This window comes from Uloborus diversus, chromosome 1 (assembly GCF_026930045.1).
Source record: "Uloborus diversus isolate 005 chromosome 1, Udiv.v.3.1, whole genome shotgun sequence".
Lineage (NCBI taxonomy): Eukaryota > Metazoa > Arthropoda > Arachnida > Araneae > Uloboridae > Uloborus > Uloborus diversus.
In genome coordinates this window covers 117,469,489-117,488,942 of record NC_072731.1, presented here as the reverse complement: position 1 = coordinate 117,488,942, position 19,454 = coordinate 117,469,489, and positions in this window count along the sequence as shown.

Here is a 19,454-nt window from a genome sequence, read left to right as displayed (position 1 = left end):
GTCATTATTTCAAAATTACGTACGCAATACACACATTTTCATCCTATTACTTTTAGAACACGGATGCGGAAAATTAAATTGAAGTTTATAAAAGTTGGATGTCCGTAATTTCAGAACATTTTCTTCGCATTCATTTCGAATAGAAGTATGTCTATCATTCATCTATAATAATTTTTAATTCCGCTTGCTACTGCTTACTTTTGTGTGCAACGGCGTGAGAGTGCAATGCATACAAAAAAAATAAAAATATAGAACAAATTAAATTTTTGCAATAAAAAAAAGTGAATGCTTATTCTTCACACAATATAATAGGATATTTATGTTTACTTTACCTTCTACGGTTTATTAAAGTAATTTTATCACAACTACTTTCTCGTAGTCAACATCATTCTCTCAATAAAGCAGAAACTCACAGAAAATTCGTTTCAAAAAGCTGGCTGAACTAAAGATTGGTGAAATTCGAGTTCAATATTGGCTAAACCTACCTATCTTGATGTGATCTTTTATGACATCCAAACCAAAGCGCATTTGTCTGTGTGGAAGTTTTAACTCTATTTCCCCGGATTAGCAATGTCTACGAGGTCAATACTGGTACCATTGGATATAGGGCATCCAGGAAAAGCTGTTCCATTCCTTCTCGCCCCTCTAAAACTTAAGCTGCCGGATATCAAGTCCTGAGGATATTCTAAGGACATCCAACTGTTACCCACCGCAGGTGGCGAGGAGGTTAGCGAGCAAGGGACAGATATCTAAAGTGAACTCAAAAGAAGAGGAAATGTGGAACGAAGTTTGAAAAATTAGATGATTAAAAACCTGACATTTTCTCAAAAAATGTGAGAAAAACCTAAAAGTGCGACGGTAAGGCCCGGATGTGCGTACCTGCAGACTCCTCAGCGCGGGGGAGGGGGCACGTTCTTAAAAGGCCACACGCACAGTGGGGCGAAAACGCCAAAAAGCGCTTATAAATGGGATCTTTTTGCTTATATTCAACCAATTGGGAACTAATAAATTTGCACAGGCCTACCTCTTAGGCAATCAGAACTGGAATTTTAGAGCACTTTCTCCACTACAAAGCTAAAGGGAGCCTTTAGAACGTTGAAGGACCTTGAATGTGGGAATTAAAAAAAATTGTTTCTAAGCAGTCTATATATATATATATATATATATATATATATATATATATATATATATATATATATATATATATATATATATATATATATATATATATATATATATGTAATATGAAAAATCCTTTGCTAGGCCTTTTCCATATTAAGTTCTGTTCACTTATGTGTCAGCTCGTATGAGTCACAGACATTATTTATTACACACTTAAATGTTTCTCATACCATATATGGTTATGTTCTGAGCTCAGATGAGATTCCCATTTAAGTACCTACCAGACACTTTTTTCCCTCCAGACTTAAGCCAGCCTCTGTCTGCGGTGCAGAGCCCAATAATATTTCGTTATTGCAATCTGCTCCTCCTATACAGATCACGTGATATCACATGATCGAGGGATAATTATCTGTAATCTTTTAATGATATTCCCTATATAAAAATCGTGGCACAACTAAACAAGTTGGTTAGTTAAGAGAAGTTCCTGCTGTTATATTCTACGTAAAAATAAAGATGTGATTTGTGAATGCAGCTTTGTCCTCTTCCTACGTGGTAGATTATCACGCCACAGCACTGCAACTTGCGAAAATCAAGATTCGTAATAAGAACCGAGCGGCGGTTCTTATATATATATATATATATATATATATATATATATATATATATATATATATATATATATATATATATATATATATATATATATATATATATATATATATATATATATATATATAAAGGAGGGCATATTTTAATTCTCTCGTGTTCAACGATGGTAATTAGACGAAAAAAAAATGAATAATCAAATTCTCAAACCGAAAATTGGTTTTGATTAGCACCGAAAAATTGGGAATTCAAGGTTTTTTTTTTTCAAAACACTCTACAAAAATGTCCTCTTATGTCCTCTTTGAAATCAATATTAATTAGTCATCAATGGTCTGTAGAAAGACCCTGAAAAGGAACTAGCTGCGTAAACCTGCGAACTTTGGATGCCTGTGTAAACAAACAAGAGAGAAAGTAATTTTAAAATATTTTTAAGCGCTTTTTGGCGTTTTTGCCCCATTGTGCAATGGCCCAAAATGTTGGGAAAAAAAACCTTGTTCAAAGACTGGTTAAAGTCGCAAATACACACTGTTGGCCTCAGAGGAAGGGCACTACAAATTTTGTTGAAGGGGGGGGGGGCGCAAAATATATAGATCCAGGCCTGGCGAACGATAGTCTGAACAATCTCATCTCTGCCACTTTAACAGCAGGATCTAAATGAACTCTAAAATAGCTTTTAACAGCGGCAAACGTCGCTTATCATATCGAAGACACTAACAGATTTTAAAAACAAATTCCTATGAGTAAAGCTAACGAGTCACTATTCTTCAATTTCTTTCCTGCTCACTAATTCGTGTCGAGATTTCTAACTAAATATCTGTACCTCAAATCCATATAAACGTAAATCCAAAAATTGCAATTTTCCGTTTATTAGTACATTGTACGTAGAATCCTATTCCGCATCGAGCCATGTGAACGTAATTCTAAAAAAAATCCTTTGTACTTATTTAACACTTAAAAAACTCGCGTCCCATGCTTTGCATGTGCCAGACAAACGTTTTTCCTCTCTCATGTAAAGTAGCAATTTTGTGACTTGTGTTGTTCCTGTTCTGAGGTACAGATATCATCTCTTAAGAATTGTAAAACGAAAGAAAATTCTATTATGCACATCATCGTCATGGTAGGCAAACCTTTTTTTGTGATTTGAACCTCTGGCGCAGCCCAGAAATACCTTCTGGAGGAGGTTTTTGATCAAAAATACCTTCTTGGAGGGGGGGGGGGGTCTGATCAAAAATACCTTTTGGAGGGGTTTTTTGATCAAAAATACCTCCTGGAGGGGTTTATTGATCAAAAATACCTCCTGGAGGGGTTTTTTTAATATCAAAATCGCCTTCTGAAAGGGATTTTTGATTTAAAATACCTTCTGAAGGGTTTTTTTTTAAAATCAAAACAGCCCTTTCATATGCATAAACTACTGTATTAGAATTTGCCTTTCTGTTTAAACCAATGGCTCTGGGGGCTGTTTTCGCCCCCAAAACCTCCCCTTCGCTCTGCGCCACTGATTTGAACCAATTAATTTTAATTGAACGCCTTACCTTGTTGGTAGAGGAAAGCGAGGTAAAAAATCCAGAACCCTTGGTTTTAACTCATATCGTACCTCGGCAAAAATAGTGACAACTCAAAAATCTGGAAAAATGTAATTATAGATTTAAAATCTAAATTTAATGCTCTTTCTTGCCACAAAACTCGTACAAAGTTAGCTTATATAACTGGAGCGAGGTGGCGTAATATCGATATAATCAATGGTGATGTTGCATCATTAATGTTTCATACTTTGGGCGAAATACTTTTAAACCCTAAGAGTACAATTTTAAGCTAGACAAGTAAAAACTAGGCTTAAACTACATCCAATTATAATTTTTTTCCTCGTATTTTATTATTTGAGACTAAATCGCTAAACACTACTATATTGTATAAAATGTTGATTTTCTGTACAGCTATTTTTATTTATTTATTATTATTATTTTTATTATTTTTTAGTGTGTCACTTTCCTTGCCGGTGTGCAATATGTAGAGACTGTTACAAACGTAACAAATGTGGTATTTTTTGCGTTATGTGTACAGTATTCATCCAACTTTCAGGTATTCACAGTAAAAAATCGAGGATGAAATTTTTTTCAAAAAAAAAAAAAGAAAACAAGACGCTATTTTAAATCATTTTCTGGCTTGCATGACAGAATAAAATATATATTCTTGCAGACGGAACATTCTCGATCGTTCTAAGCAGCTAGATTATTCTTATAAGCGGTAATCTTCAAGGCTTTTCTATTGATTTGATACTGTTCCGAGTAGTTCGGTCAGATTAACCCGTTGATTTTCTAAACTAGTTTAATAACAAGTAATTTTTAAGCGCAGGTTAAACACAAAGATTCAACTTAATGAACAACTTCAAAAATACATCTGATTGCCAAGAAAAATTTAACTCTTCACGCATAATTTCATGCTTTTTACCATGCTCGTCATTTCGATTTTTTCCGGGGGGGGGGGGCAAAAGAAGTGTCCTCAATGCAAATTTTATCGGAAAACATTAAAATCATCCCCACTTATAGTAAAAACATATAATTTTCAAAGCCAGGGGAGTCAAAAGACCTCCCCCCCCCCGATCCGCATAAACGAAGGGTTTGCTTACTACTACAGTCAAACGTGCTTATAAATGAGCCCTTCTGTAACGAGAGCCCGGGTTTAGCGAGGAAATCAGAAAGATTTGGTTGGTATAATGTCAAGTCTATGGAAGCATAACTTGATTTTAACGAGCAAACCCAGTTTTAAGCAATATTTTTATGATTCATAAAATTTCCATCGACTACCAGCTGAACTTATCCTTCTTTGGAAAATTCCTTAAACATTTCAAAAGCAATTACAAGTAAGTATACAACTCGTATATCCTGTCAAAAAGTGATATTCATTTAAAAATTCTATATAAGTTGACGACAATGGTATCATTTCTGGGATGTACTTCCGATGATATTATGGCTGAAATTCAAGCTAATGCAGATGATGAAAAATAATGAAAACAAGGACGATAGCGACAAATTAATGTGAAGAATTGAAAGCTGAACAATCATCAACATACGCAATGGTTTTTGCGATGCAGAAGAAATTCAAACCTTTTCGAAGCTAGGGGCAAAAATTATGATGTTTTTCGGGTCATGAGTATTTCTTGCCAACAAAAACATGAGAAAGACGCAATAAGACAGCTCAATGCAAATTAACCAACTTCTTTTTGGTATTGCACAAACATAAAATCACACAGTCAGTAAAGTGTTTATGAATTTTCACAGTATTTTCACCAAGCTTGTTTTTTGCGAGTACTCGGTTATAAACGAGCAAATATCGTGGTTCATTCGCACTCGTTATAAGCCAGTTCGATTGTAATTTTTTTTTTTTTTCTAACTTAGGAAGTACGCTCTCATATGAAAAAGTTAGTAAATGAAGTAAATAGATTTGAAATTATTTAATATTTTTAGATTAGAGCTAGGTAGGGATAGTTGCCACTCCTTATAAAAAGCATGAAACCTATGTGAAAACAGAAAAATGCGCTTACCTAAAAAGTGCCGGTACCTGAAGCTGCTTAAAATGTAGAAATCACACAAAACAGATATTTCCGAACGAAACTTTCTAAATTCCAATGGTTGTTCCCAGTGCTTGACTGACTTCATCAACACGAAACACGTTCACTTTCTACCTTCTTAATTTCGTCTCGGAGTAATTTTCTATCGCTCTTTTGGCGACATTCGTATTGACGAAACGCTCGAAATCATCATCAACATTTCTGGTCTTTTTTTTTCTTTTTTTTTCGAATTAAAATGAGTTTCGAGTCGCACGTTTTTCGAAAAATTCCTTTTAAAACACTATTTTTCATTCATTCATTTGTTTTATTAATATTTTTTTTTTGGATTAAGATTGGTGAAAAAAGCAGACACAGTCACTGAGGCTTTTTGGCTATTGAGAACACTGATCTAAATTTTTAGCTCTAACCATACACGGCTGGTGCACTAAAAAAATCGGGAAAAAGAGATGAGGGAATACGTGAGTCGCGCACTAAAAGTCGATATTATTTTCGTTTTTCAATTTTAAACTAAGAAAAGAGAAGGGGCAATCAGAGCCCGATTAAGATATCAGGGAACTTAGGCCAAACACTTTATTGTGGGGGGGGGGGGGGGGGGGCTCCCTGTGGTGGAAACCTTACCTTATTTGGCATTGGGGGAAAACAATTTTAGCTATTTGGGGGCTCCTAAAGTATGAGTGCCATAGATCGGGGTTATCCTATTCCTTAATCAGTCCCTGGGAACAATGCCCCTTTAATTTTGAATGTGAGGCAGTAGTTGCCCCCTTTCCTCGCTATACGCAGGGGCGAATACAAGGGAAGGGTCATGAGGATCATGATCCCCTCCCTCTCTTAAACCGTCGACAATAGTATTCGTCCACACTGTGTTCGAACACCTTTATAAGTATAAATTATTTTAAAATAAAAAAAAAAACGCCTTGAAAAAACCCCTAAAAGCAAAAAAGAAAAAATAACTGGTTACACTTAGATACTATTTCCTACCCACACCTATAAATGAAATTAATTTTACAATTCTATTACAAAAATCAACTATACATAAATTAAATACCCAATTATTAAAAAAACACTGATTTTAGTTTCTATATATGGGTAAACTATTTTAATATACCTATCTAATTATATATACAATTTCTTAATTCTTATTTTCCTTTTGAAGTCGTGTCCTCATATAAATCACTACTAGACTAATATTTTCAAAATATTCTCTAATCAGAAAAAATGATCTTCTTCAGAGAAATCTAGAGTGGAGCTGCATGAGTATTGTAAGAGTTGAGGATCATTGTCAGATGTTACGTAATCCAAAAAAGTTTCTGCTATAAAAACTTTTCAATGGTAATTCTTTTTTATTATCTTTTAATGTCGAAAAAATGCAAAATAATGGCACTAGAAATATTTTTTACATTATTCTTCATATTATTATTCTTAATATTCAGTATACTTTCAATCAAAAGTGGTTGTTTTTTTCTTTTGAGCAATCACGATTGCTTATTGTTCTCACTTGACTGTTTTGATGTCCTTTGATTTTATTTTCTCACAGCCGCCCTCCGCAGCATCACCATCGACCGGGTCCTCACGATGCTGCTCCTATAGCGAAAGACGTCTCCATCCATGTCCTACACACACGCGCATACATACACAACTACACGCACGCACACATATTCACACAAACACATACACCTACACACACGCACGCACACACATATACACACAAACACATACACACATACACCTACACATACACACACAAATACATACAGACACCTACACATGCACACACAAATACATACAGACACCTACACATGCACACACACACAAACACATACACATACAAACAACTACCCACACATTCATGCCTGCACACAGACACAAACACATATGCCTACACACTCATACACATACCCCCCCCCCCCCCACATACACACACATTCATACACACAACTACCCATACACTTATGCCTACACACATATACATACCCGTACGCACAACACACATATCCCCCCCACACACAAACAAACACACCACTACATACACACACTCGTGATTGCGAAAAACATAATTTGAATTCAAGATGTCAAAATTCAAATTAATTTTTCTTTCTTTCTTTTTTTTTTTTGCGAAGTCTGAAATGGAGGTTTTTTTGCAATTAATTTCCAAAGTGAACCACTTTTTAGAGAATAACTATTGATACAAATATTTTTTAGTCCTTTGACAGTACAGTATTAGTTGTTCTAAAAAGATTTTGGGTTATTTTAAAGCTTAATGGGGCTTTAAAGTAATAGAAATCTTGTATTTTCTGCGAGGTAATGTTTTTTTTTTAATTTCAAAAAAAAAAAAAAAAAAATCCCTCCTAATTTTTTCTACATAGCAAGAGAATGATTTAAATATGCTACAAAAATAATTTGATGTAGATCATAGTTGGTACTGCGGAGATATGATTTATTTAATGAATTGTAAAAGCACACAAACTTACTTTAGATAAGGAGTGGCAACACTCAACTATTCACAGAAAACTTAATTACAATGAAAGAGAAAAATATTAGCTTGAAACGTATACCAAATTCAGCTTAATTGGTTGAAAAATAAAGAGAGTAGAGAGATTTTTCTGAATTAATGCCAATACGGTGACTCCGAAAAATGATCAAAAATCGAATTTTTGAAAAAATTCTCCGATGCTTGATTTTCATTCAAAAAATCTAAAAGAAAAAATAAATTTGGCTCATCTCATAGATGTCTGTTGGTAAAAAAATGATAGACAAAATCGGAGACATGACGGCACATAGCATTAGGCTATTTCACGTGAAATGATCCCAATATTCTGAATACATTTTAATGATTCTGGTGAAACTCCGCAGAGTTAACATAAGCTGACCTCTCTGTTCTCTGAACACTCCAGTATTACGAACCCTTCTTTTAACTTTCTTTAATAGTTACCTCTCTACATACTAAACATGTTCACAATCGGTACTCGGGAATTCCTATGAATCAAATTGGAAAACTTGAAATACACTCACGGTTTTATCACAATGATTGTTGTGTTGTTGTTGTCGTGTCTGATGACTTGCAGAGTGTGAAAGGTTTAGATGTCTCCAAAAGTCTTGATAACCTATTCCCATTCAGAGTCACAACTGACTGCAACTGTATTTATGTCGAGGACTGCATACAAAGTGCCTTGCCTTCATTATTTTATATACCGATAGATGGCAGCACCATCACCGGATCGAACAGTTAATGAGAATTTAGAACTAGTCCAGGAGCTAATGGCTACCCCCAGAGGTATCATTTCACTTGGAGGACATTGAGACCACGAGCATATTTAACGTCGCCCAGTCCCCTTTAATGACGACGGTAGGTCTTCGACCATCGAGGTTCGAACCCGGGACCCTCCGGCCCCGAATCCGACACTCTACCGATCGGGCTACCACGGCCCGGTCTTGATAACAAGATCTGCTAATTCTGAAGCTCGATGGCTGTACAGGATTTCAATTGGTGGTGCTCCAATTTGGAGGAGGGAACGAATAATGGCCTGACAATTAAAAACATGATCCGGGTAGAGTTGTAAGTGGGGACTGCTTGCAGGTGGGATAGGATTAATTATTAGTTGGCAATATCTTCATGTCCTTGAAATGTCCAGTGCGTAGCCTACCTATTGTAGAAGGGAGATTTTTTGGGCAGTGAAGGTCGGGGATTGCTGAAATGCTGATCGTAGATCCTTCGCCTGGCAACAGCATTCGAGTCTGTGAAGATCACAATGATTGAATGGCATTTATGACAAAATGGAGAGAGGACGAAGAAAAACTATTTTCCTGGATATTACTGCATCACACGAAATCATTCAGCTGAGCAATATGAGCCTGAAGTTTCTGCCACTGAACTATATTTCAAGAACCCATCGACTGTAACAAGTTGTACAAGTTTTATTCAAGACCTTTAAAGCATGATTACCTTCAAGAAAAATGCGGCTGAGAACCACCCGGAAACATTTTCAGTGGGATGATAACACGTACCTTGCTTGAGAATACACAAAGCAACGAGCTGATGTGTGCATCACATGACTTCCTTTTGCTCCAATTTAATGTCATTTCCCCATTACTGGCAATTTTAATGGGATTCAGTAGTTAACTCTCGAAATATCACCAACAGTGGCCAAATTGAAATCAAATTTAAAAAAAAATGCCAACTTTGTCGCCAAGTTTGCGACAATACTTGGCGAAAAAGCACTGGCGATAAATCACCAAGTGTCCGCCAAATTATAACACCACTAGAGTTTAAATTAACAATGATTTCCCCCCAAAAAGGGCAAAAGACCAGTTTAGAAACTCCCGAATGCAACCAAAAGAGAAGGTGCACAACTAGACTTCACTAAGAATCTACGTACCAAATTTCAACTTTCTAGGACATACTGTTCTTGAGTTATGCGAGATACATACACACATACGCACATACATACGTACATACAGACGTCACGAGAAAATTCGTCGTAATTAACTCGGGGATCGTCATTTTTTTTTAATGTATCATCAAAAACTATAATTATACTTATAACAACAGGTATATATTAAGTTAAATTGGAAACTCTTGTATTGAAATCTATTACTTATTATTAATACTGAAACCAAGGGTATTTTACCTCAAGAGAGGTTGACATTATGAAATAACAAAAAAAAGATCACTAGTCATTTTTCTATTATTCTTAGAGACTTGTAAGTAAAACTGTCGCCATTTGTCTCTTAGAGAGGAAAACAAAAACATGTATTCGATCTGACTTTGAAAAAAAAAAAAAAAACAGTTAAACCAGTGCAAACCGTAATTTAAAAAAAAAGTAATTTAAAACTAAAACAATGCAGATAAATACAAAGAAATAAAAAAAAATATTTGTACAAATATTATTTCAGACAGAAAAACTGTGCATGGTACTGAAACTGGAGAATTCAATAATTTTACAAAAAAAAAAAAAAAAAAAAAGGCAGATCTTTGATTTTACAAAGCCCTTCATGCTTTGAAAATTATATATTAAATATTTACATAGTTTAAAAAAAATTGCACTCGGCAACCACCATAGGCCACAAATTTCATTTTTAGCCCAACAAATGAAACATTATGTTTCATCGACGTTTCGTGAACCATTTGATTCAGAAAACAATTTGAACATCAATGTATCGTAAATCAAATAAAAACTCATTAACGCTAAAATTACGAGCGGGGTTGTTTTGACCCCACCCAAGCAAACTGTTTCTGCCAACTGCTCATCTGTATATATATAAAAATCTTAATCCTTCCTTCACTTTTCCTAAGTCATAGTTCATTGTACTAAATATAAAGTTTTCAAGAAAATAGTATTTTGGTTTCAGCTCAAACAAAAGGGTTAAATAGTATAAAGAACATATTGCATATTGGTTTATATTATTATCATATAGTATCATACAACATTAAATGAAATTTCTGTTGCAAGGATGAAGAAGATGTCGTTTTTATAAAAATGGAGTATTTGAATGCTAAAACTGTGGACGATTGTACATCGATTGTGAATACGTTATTAATACGTAACTCAGTTTGGTATTTTATGTGCTGTTAATGTGGAAAATACTGTTTTAAACCACGCAACCCTTATGGTTACGGAGTTTTTTATAAACTAGCGGCCCATTCCGACCTTGTTCGGGCTAAAAGGCGGGATTCGAAGCATTTACGAAATTCCTCAGAAATGAGTAGAAAACGCGACAACACAATATTTTGACTACTTCGGCTGAGCATTACTCTTAGGAATATCGGATTATCAGAACGAAGTCTATAAAATTAAGCACCAAAACCAATGGAATAACAAGTTAATTAAAAAGGCAATATGAATTCAAAGAAAATTTCAATCATTTAAAAAACAGGCAATAATAAAGAAAATATTGCAAAGAAAACTCTCAAATTGCCAAAAAAAAAATAAGAGTGTCAAATTTGTAAAAAAAAATTTGAAGGAACGCATAAACCGATTTCTTAAAATGGGGAAATCATTTGAAGACCAAAACGTATGGGGATTTACTTCAATTGAAATTATAAAGTTGGTTTAAATTGGAACTGTGTTAAGCTATGCGAGACTTGTTCTTTTGCTATCTTTATACATAATTTATAAATAAAATGAATTTTCAAGAATAAGACTTTAAAGAAACCCATTAAACTCGTCAGAAGTGCTTAGACAAGAAGTTGAAAACTTTAAAACAAAAAATGCAATATTAAATTAATACAGTGAAGTACTAGCGCAGTCAGAAATACATTGGGGGGGGGGGGGAGTGATCAAAAATAACTTTTGGGTTTTTTTTTCTATTAAAAGTACCTTACCTTTTGTAGGGGGTTTTGATCAAAAAAACCTTCTGAACAGGATTTTTTTTTATCGAAAACACCTTCTGAAGGATTTTTTTTTTCTTTTAAATCAAAACTTCCCGTTCATATGCATAAACTACTGTACTAGAATATGCGTTTATGTTAAAATCAATGGCTTTGTGGAATGTTGCCCGCCCCCCCGAAACTCCCACTTCGCTGCCCCACTACACTAAAACAAAGTAGGTATAGAAGAAATTAAAATCAAACTTTCACCAATTTAAATAAAAATATCGTCATTTGAGGGAGGAAATGCAGGTGGTAGTTCAGCCGCGGATCCATAGAGTGGTCATAACCCCTTCCTCTTCCAAGTGACCACAGCCTAAACAGTATTTTTTTTGGGACATATTTAAGAAAAATCGCTTCATCCCCCAGAATTTGCGGCCCAAAATTATACTTTGACCCCTGTCTAATTCCTAAAAGGGCCCTCTTCAGTCCCTTTGGTAGTTAGGGGTCATAACTCTACAGACCGGGACCTACCGGTGACTATCGTGTACAGCTACTACACACCTTTCCTCGCTGATTATGAAAGACAGGTAGTTTGATTAAAATGAAAAACCAACGTAAATAAATCACAAACTCTCAAGATAATACAGTAGCTGCTGTATTGCACAATGCCGTTTTTTCTTGAGAATTTGTTCTTTATTTACGTTGGTTTTCAACTTTGATCCTGTTGTAGCACAAAGCTTAGTTGATCAAGTTTCATTTAGACAGGTAGTTTGTTGTGACTCTCGAAAGAAACTTGAGAACAGTGGTTCTCAACCTGGAGGCAATCGTCCCTAATGGAACGATTTGGCTCCTCAAAAGGGCGAGAAATTCTTGAAGGCAATGGATAAAATAATTACAACAAAAAGCCAGCGAACATCAAAATTGAAAGTGTGTACCAAACTGATTGTTCAGAGAAATAAATAAATACCTTTGTGCTGAGAAATAACAATAACGGGAAATATCCGACGTTGTTTAGCAGTTATCTGTTTGTGTGTGCTAAACAACGTTGGATATTTCCTGTGATTGTTCAGAGTTCAAACAAGAACTCACAACCAAAAAAAAAAAAAAAAAAAAGACAAAATTTAAGTATTTAAGTTCAAGAGTTTTTTTCTTACACCTCAAATGAACCTTAAGGAAATATTTCATTTTTTATTGCCATGTTAATGAGTTTTCAAATTTTCAATTTAGTTTCATTTTAAGTATAATGGTTTTTAATTCCCACAAATTTGAATTTCAAATTAATAAAAGAAAATTTCATAAAAAATTTCCATTGTTTTTGAAAAGTACGTCAATAATCTTGGTTAAGTAGTTTTCTTCTAATACCTACCAATTTAGAATTTGCTTTTGAAAAAAAAAAAAAAAAAGAAATAAGGAGAAATAACAAATATTTACTTACTTGTTTATTTTTTAATTTCAGAGAGATTGGATAAAAAATTTTTATTATATACATTTTACTTCAAAGTAACATTATAAATGTATAGTTTCAATAATGTATCAATGTTCACTAGTGCTAACTTATGTTTTTGAAAAAAAAGGAGGCGCGATATGTGCAGTGGCGGATACATGGGGAGGGTCATGGGGGTCATGGCCCCCTAAACTTTCTTAACCTTCAATAATATTATCCGTTCACACTGTGATCAAACAGCTTATGAATTAAATGCAAAATATTTCATCAGTCTTTTCAATTCATTAATTATTTTTAAAAGCAAATATTTGAAATATTAATTTCTTTCATTGCTTATGAAATTAATTTGTAACTCAATGCTTCCCGAAACACCGTAGGACGCAAAAATTCAGGGGAAGCCATTCCGTTCTGTTTTACCCTTCTAAAAATACACTAGCCGCAAGCGGCATTGAAATAGTACAGGACACGAACAGGGGTTGGAAAGCGAAACAAGCAGGAGGTGGAGCCCAAAAGTAAATAATAACGTGCAAGGTATAAAATCTATAAATTTATGTATCTGTTTGCGTCCTCCCCCCCCCCCTGGTTTAGATTCATAATTAGTAACCACTTATTCGTAGTATTCAGAATGAACTATACTCCAAAACACTTTTAAAACTAACCATGGAGGTGTACTTTTTGAATGCCCGCGACTCGAGGGGAGGGGGAGGGATGCGGTTCGGTGTCTCGGTTCAACATTCCAGAAATCTGCTGAGTCGATTCATAAGTGATGTCACACCTTTTGAAAATCATTGCTCCTCCCTCTTGTATTTTTAAGGGTCAGACTTTGCCTTACCCTCTGCCCCCTTCGTCACGCATCACGCGATTTTTCACAAGTTTATTCACAAAAAAAAAAAAAAAGCTTTTTGTCACACTTCTTGCTACCCCTTCCCTTCCCCTTGTCAAAAACTCAAAAATATAGGACTCCCTCCCCCTCAAGCGTGATATTTTTTTTGGACGGCCACAAAGGATTCCTTCCTAAAACTCGATAAAAACTCTTCGTTCAGTTTTCGTCATGACCCCCCCCCCTCTTATTGTGGCCAACCCTAGATAAATGCAAACAAGAAATACAATATTATATTTTAAAGGTGTTGACGGCTAAGAGGAGGAACGCATAAACTGCCCGAACATCCCGGATGTATCTCAATAGAGTGTTTTTATTTGGTTTAAAGTATTTCTATTCCACTGAGGGAAAATGAATTTGAAATCGTAAGAAGCACCGAATTCATTATTTGCAGACGATTTGCATTGTAGACGATTTATTTTTTATCTTCACTTGAAAGGAAAAATTTTGAAAGAGTCAAAATCATTAGTAATTCTAAATGCGAATTTAGAACGTTTTAAGAAATTTCCTAAAATTTAGAGGGATTCATTAACGAAGTTTCAAATTGTTATCTTTTCATGACACAAGGAGCAAAAATATCAATTCACCTTTTAATGAAAACTTGTCTGCCAGGTGACGCTAATGGTTGTTGTGGCAGTTGAGCTGCCCTATAAAAACAATGCTTCCCCAAGTGCCCAGGTTAGTTAAGCACGAAAGATGCAGTCTGTGGTCGGGTTCGCAAGGAGGTTGCTGAAAAAAAGGTAAGATAATTAGAATTTTATAGATTTTATTCCAAATTTGAAAATGTAGAGCTCAGTTTCTCAATTTTTTTGACACGTGGAACCCTTTTTAATATCTATTTTTTCGTAGAACCCTGGCTTTTCATGAATTGTATATCTTGAATGTTGAGTTCTGGAAATTGTATGCTTGTAATGATAAAGATATCTAATTGATTTCAAAAAGTAATTTTGAAAATGATTTAATGTTAATTAAAATTCTTCTATCAGTATATTAAACAAAGTCATAACCTTTAAGGAGATGAATGTTAACTTCTTGGTTTATCCCAAGTTTCTTCGATGTTCCAAATCCCCCCCCCCCTTTCTCAAATTTTCAAAAAGTATGATAGCAGCTAAAAAATGGGGGGGGGAGGGAATTTCGTGTCCGCAAAACTGGTGAGACACCTTTTTCTCATATCAGACCTAATGAGTGAAGTTACATTGATCACATTTTCAGTTTGTTAAAACGTAATTTTCATCCATTTTTTTACGGAATACAAGCAAAAGTTTCTCAATGGTGCATAGGATTCCTGAAAACTTCAGTTTAGCTTTTCCTACGTAGAAACAGTGAATAATATTGATTGAAGTCTTAACAAATTTTTATTGATGTTTTCATAACGGGAATGTTAGTTCCAAAATGAAACCATTTCAGCCCAATAAATAGCTAAATGTACTTTAAAAAACATACTCTTTACAGACTACTAAGAAAAACTGATAGTACAAAGTCTCTTTATCAAAGGCATTAATTTAGCGCGAGCTAATTATGCCAATATGTGAAATGTAAAATTCTGAAAATGGTAGTTTTCTGCGCTAAGAACTATAACATAATATCTAGATTAAGTCTTTCAATTTATGAAAAAAGCTAAAACATTAAATATGTAAACTATAAAAAAGTTCTTTTGGATTGCCTTTAAGCGAATGAATATATTGTTTCGGAATAATTTCTCAATAGGCTACTCATTATTGAAAGTAAAGCAAACAAATTAATGTTTTGTAGCGAAGAAATATGAAGACAAATGCCAGAGGCGCCCCAATGGGAGGTCACGGGAGGCCACTGTGACCACCCAAAAATTTCCATACTCGGCGAGTTTTGTCCGATTCCGCAAAATGCTAATTATTCGGCAAAATTTTCATCATTTGAATGGGTGGCGAAAAAAAAGTTGTATGTTGATTTTTATTTTATTTATTATTTTTTTTTTTTTGCAGAATAAAAACAAAGAATATAGCCTAGAAAATGATTTGCCTCTGTTTTTAAATCGTTTACACGGTCCGAGAATGCGCTAATTGGAATCTTTATACATAAAGGGCTACTTCTGTCCGGATGTCCAGGGTAAACTTCAAAACACCCTGGACGGATTTTAACCATTTTTTCACCATAGATAGCTACATTATCAGGGAACAACTTAGGCTATAATTTAATGCGAGAAAACTTAGTTTAAAAACGTAGTGATCGAAAACAGTAAATTTCATGTACTTTCCCCATGAAATGATTAAAGATTAAACCCATTGTTTCGAATTGTTTGTAATCATAATGTAAATTTTGAATCAAGGCTTTTCCGGAGCAAACATGAGTTTAAAGTCATTTAAACATTTGGAAACTCTACTTTTAGCACCCTGAGGGAAACATAGTAGAGCTTTTTTTTTTTTTTTTTTTAATTTTAAAAATTCAAATTTTTATATGCTTAAATTCGTGCTTTCGTTTCTAAATGAATATTCGTTGGTTTTTTATACTTATTGCTATTTTATTTTTATGGGAAAGCATTGAGCTCGATTTTTAAACACATGTGTTTTGAGTTCTTTCAGTTAAAACAGAAAATGAAAGAAAGTAGCAATTGTTTCTTAAAATTATTACTGACCCAGGCAACGATGGGTATTTTTGCTAGTTTGTAAATAAAGTGCTCAAACTTTATGGACGAACGCTGTATGTTGCAAAATTGCTTTGGGGCTTCTTTGCAATAGGCAAAAGTAGATAATTGAATGGAAAGACGTTGTTTGTTGCTCTCCGCGGCGTCTTTAGCATACTGCACAAAACAGATTAGTTTCTTGGCTGTAGTGAAAAGTGATTGTTTTCATCGTTCGTTTTTTCCGCCACCCATTCATTTGGCAAAATTTCCAGTAACTTCGTATTTTTAATGAGTTTATAGTTCTCTAATATATAGCTCATTCCCGCCAAACCAATCATTGCTACCAATAGGGAAAAAGTGGGATAAGATATGTAATCGGGAAAAGCATTCCGTAAAAAAATCCGGTGTAATTTCTTTCCTTTCCGTAATATGATTTCAAGTTGAGTCACTATTTGACCTGCACATCCTACCTTGATTATATAAGCAATTTAGTCGAAACAGTTCATAAAAAAGAACTCATTTAAAGGAGAACTCTATTTCTAAAATTATTTTTTTAATTTTTCTGGAAATCACGAATGGTTATTTTACTTAAGCAAAGTTGATGTTGCTCCGATTTTTCAGATTACCATGACGACAGTTGTTATAAGTATCTATATAGAGAGCGAAATTTTCGTTGTCATTGTTACATATCGTCTGCGGTTTGATTTGTATTTTTTCCAGGGCTTAAGTGATGCAGACGTAAACTTTTTTATATCTTTTAAATGGTTTTTGCGTAAAATAAGTTTTCAGGAAAAAACTCCTATACTTAAATATCAAAACTCCTGAACTTAAACATCAAAACTGTACCTAAATACAAAATTTACAGATTACTAACTCTTGTCAAGTAAAATTGATAATAAATAAAAATACATAACGTTATACGCTTCAAATTATCTTTAGAAGTGTACTGATGAATATCGACAATTAAATATTTTTTCTTTATTATCGCATTCTAATCTTCTTTCCATTTAAGGATATGCTTCTTATAATATATTCTAGAAAATCACCAGTCATAATAAAACTGGTGAACTTTTCTTGTCCACCCCATTCCATTTGTAGAAACAAACTCAACGAGTAGGGTCCCATCACAATTCGTAATTGCAAAAAACGTAATTTGAGTGCACGACAAAGTTCAATATGATCAATAAGGAGAAAATTCAATAGGATAGACCAAAATTAAAATGGATGCTGGATGTTTTTTTAATTGTGTTTGCACAGGTATAATTTAGAAAACTTACAAAAATGTGGCGTAACAATTTAGCCGAATTAGCCCACACGTAAATTCAGCCCTCCTTACAGTAAAGAGCTGCTTAGTTACGAAAAACGGTTGCAATTCCGACGCTTCTTTAATAAGACTTTAGTCAATTCGAAAATTAGTCAAATGGATAATTTTGTGTGTGCAGTCTTGCGTGTGAATACACAATTGAATGTTCCCCATTTAGAGCACAATTTCTTTAAGCATTTCTGGAAAAGAAAATGGAAATTTCAAATTTCAGAAATTTCATTTTACGTGTAATTTTAAATGATTCAAAAAACATCCAGCTTCATAATCTTGAATTCATCTTGTTGAGTTTGAAAATGATTTCAGTATTAAAGCTAAAGTCACAAAAGAAAAAAACATTTAGTTTAGGTAGGATATTCTATCCATGGGAAAATAAAGTAACACATTTCTCGGTTAAAGAAAATTTACTTAATTTTCATTAAATGTTGGTACATTTCAAGAGTATATTGAGTAACAGTAGTTGTATGTGTTTGTTCATGCTAATTTCTTCAACCTAGCTTAGTGACTTTTTATTTATAAGATTTTTTTTTCATTCAAATCGAATTATTTTGATTTAAATAGATTTTTTTGGTTTGAATTATTTTTTTAAAAATCTTTAAAAATTTGTAGTTAGTAATTTCCTTAAATTTATAAACATAACATACAGGGTGTCCACCCTAATCGTGGACCAATAACTAATTTCTAAACCGTTAAAGATAAGCATATAGTTCCAATTGGAAAAAATCTTTAAATTCCGTAAAAATTCAAATTTCATGAAATTTCTGTCAAGTTCACATTTTGAAAAATTTACGAAATCCAATTTTTTATACAGTTTTTCAGTCCTAGCGATTACGTTTAGTACAATATTCTTAAAACAATAACATTCAAAGCTAAAAAAAATCAGTATTTTGCAACCAAAATTGAGTTTTTCAGTTTTGAAAAATCACGGTTTTTGAAGATATGACGTCAGCGGGAGAGTTTTTAAGGGGATGTATGCGAATGGACAAAGTGTGTACATAGATTTAAATAGATTTTGGTTTCTTGTCATCAGGAGGCAATATTAATGGTTGAAGACTCTGCAAGTACTTCAATAAGCTCAAAGGTCTACTTATGATTAAAAGTTTTTGACCTTTTTTAAAAAAAGATTATCTAATTTCCATGCGTGAATTTGATTGGAAAACATATTTTGTATCTCATTTTATGTAAAATATTATCACTATATTTAAATTTAGAGACCTGATAAATGAAAAAAGTAGAATATTTGAAATGAAAAAGAAAAAAAGAACGTAATAGTTTGAATTAATTGGAAATTCTGTTATGGTATTTCAGAGGGCATACGATTACTTTGTAATCCTAAAAAAATGATTTTTTCTTATTATGCATTTCATTTAATGGTTGTAAGTTCCCGGCCACAAAAGAAAAAAAAAAGTTGTGCAGATAATATAAGCGGTGGTTTAAATTTTTCGTTGCAACATAAATTCCTTTTCTAAAAGAATACTAGACTTCAGGTGCTCTTAACTTAAATATTCTCGTTCGTCTCATTTTCATTATTTTTTTTATGGAAAACTAATTTGATTGCTTGCCGTGTTTCATAAATTGACGGTTGCGATTTTTTTTTTCTCATTTAT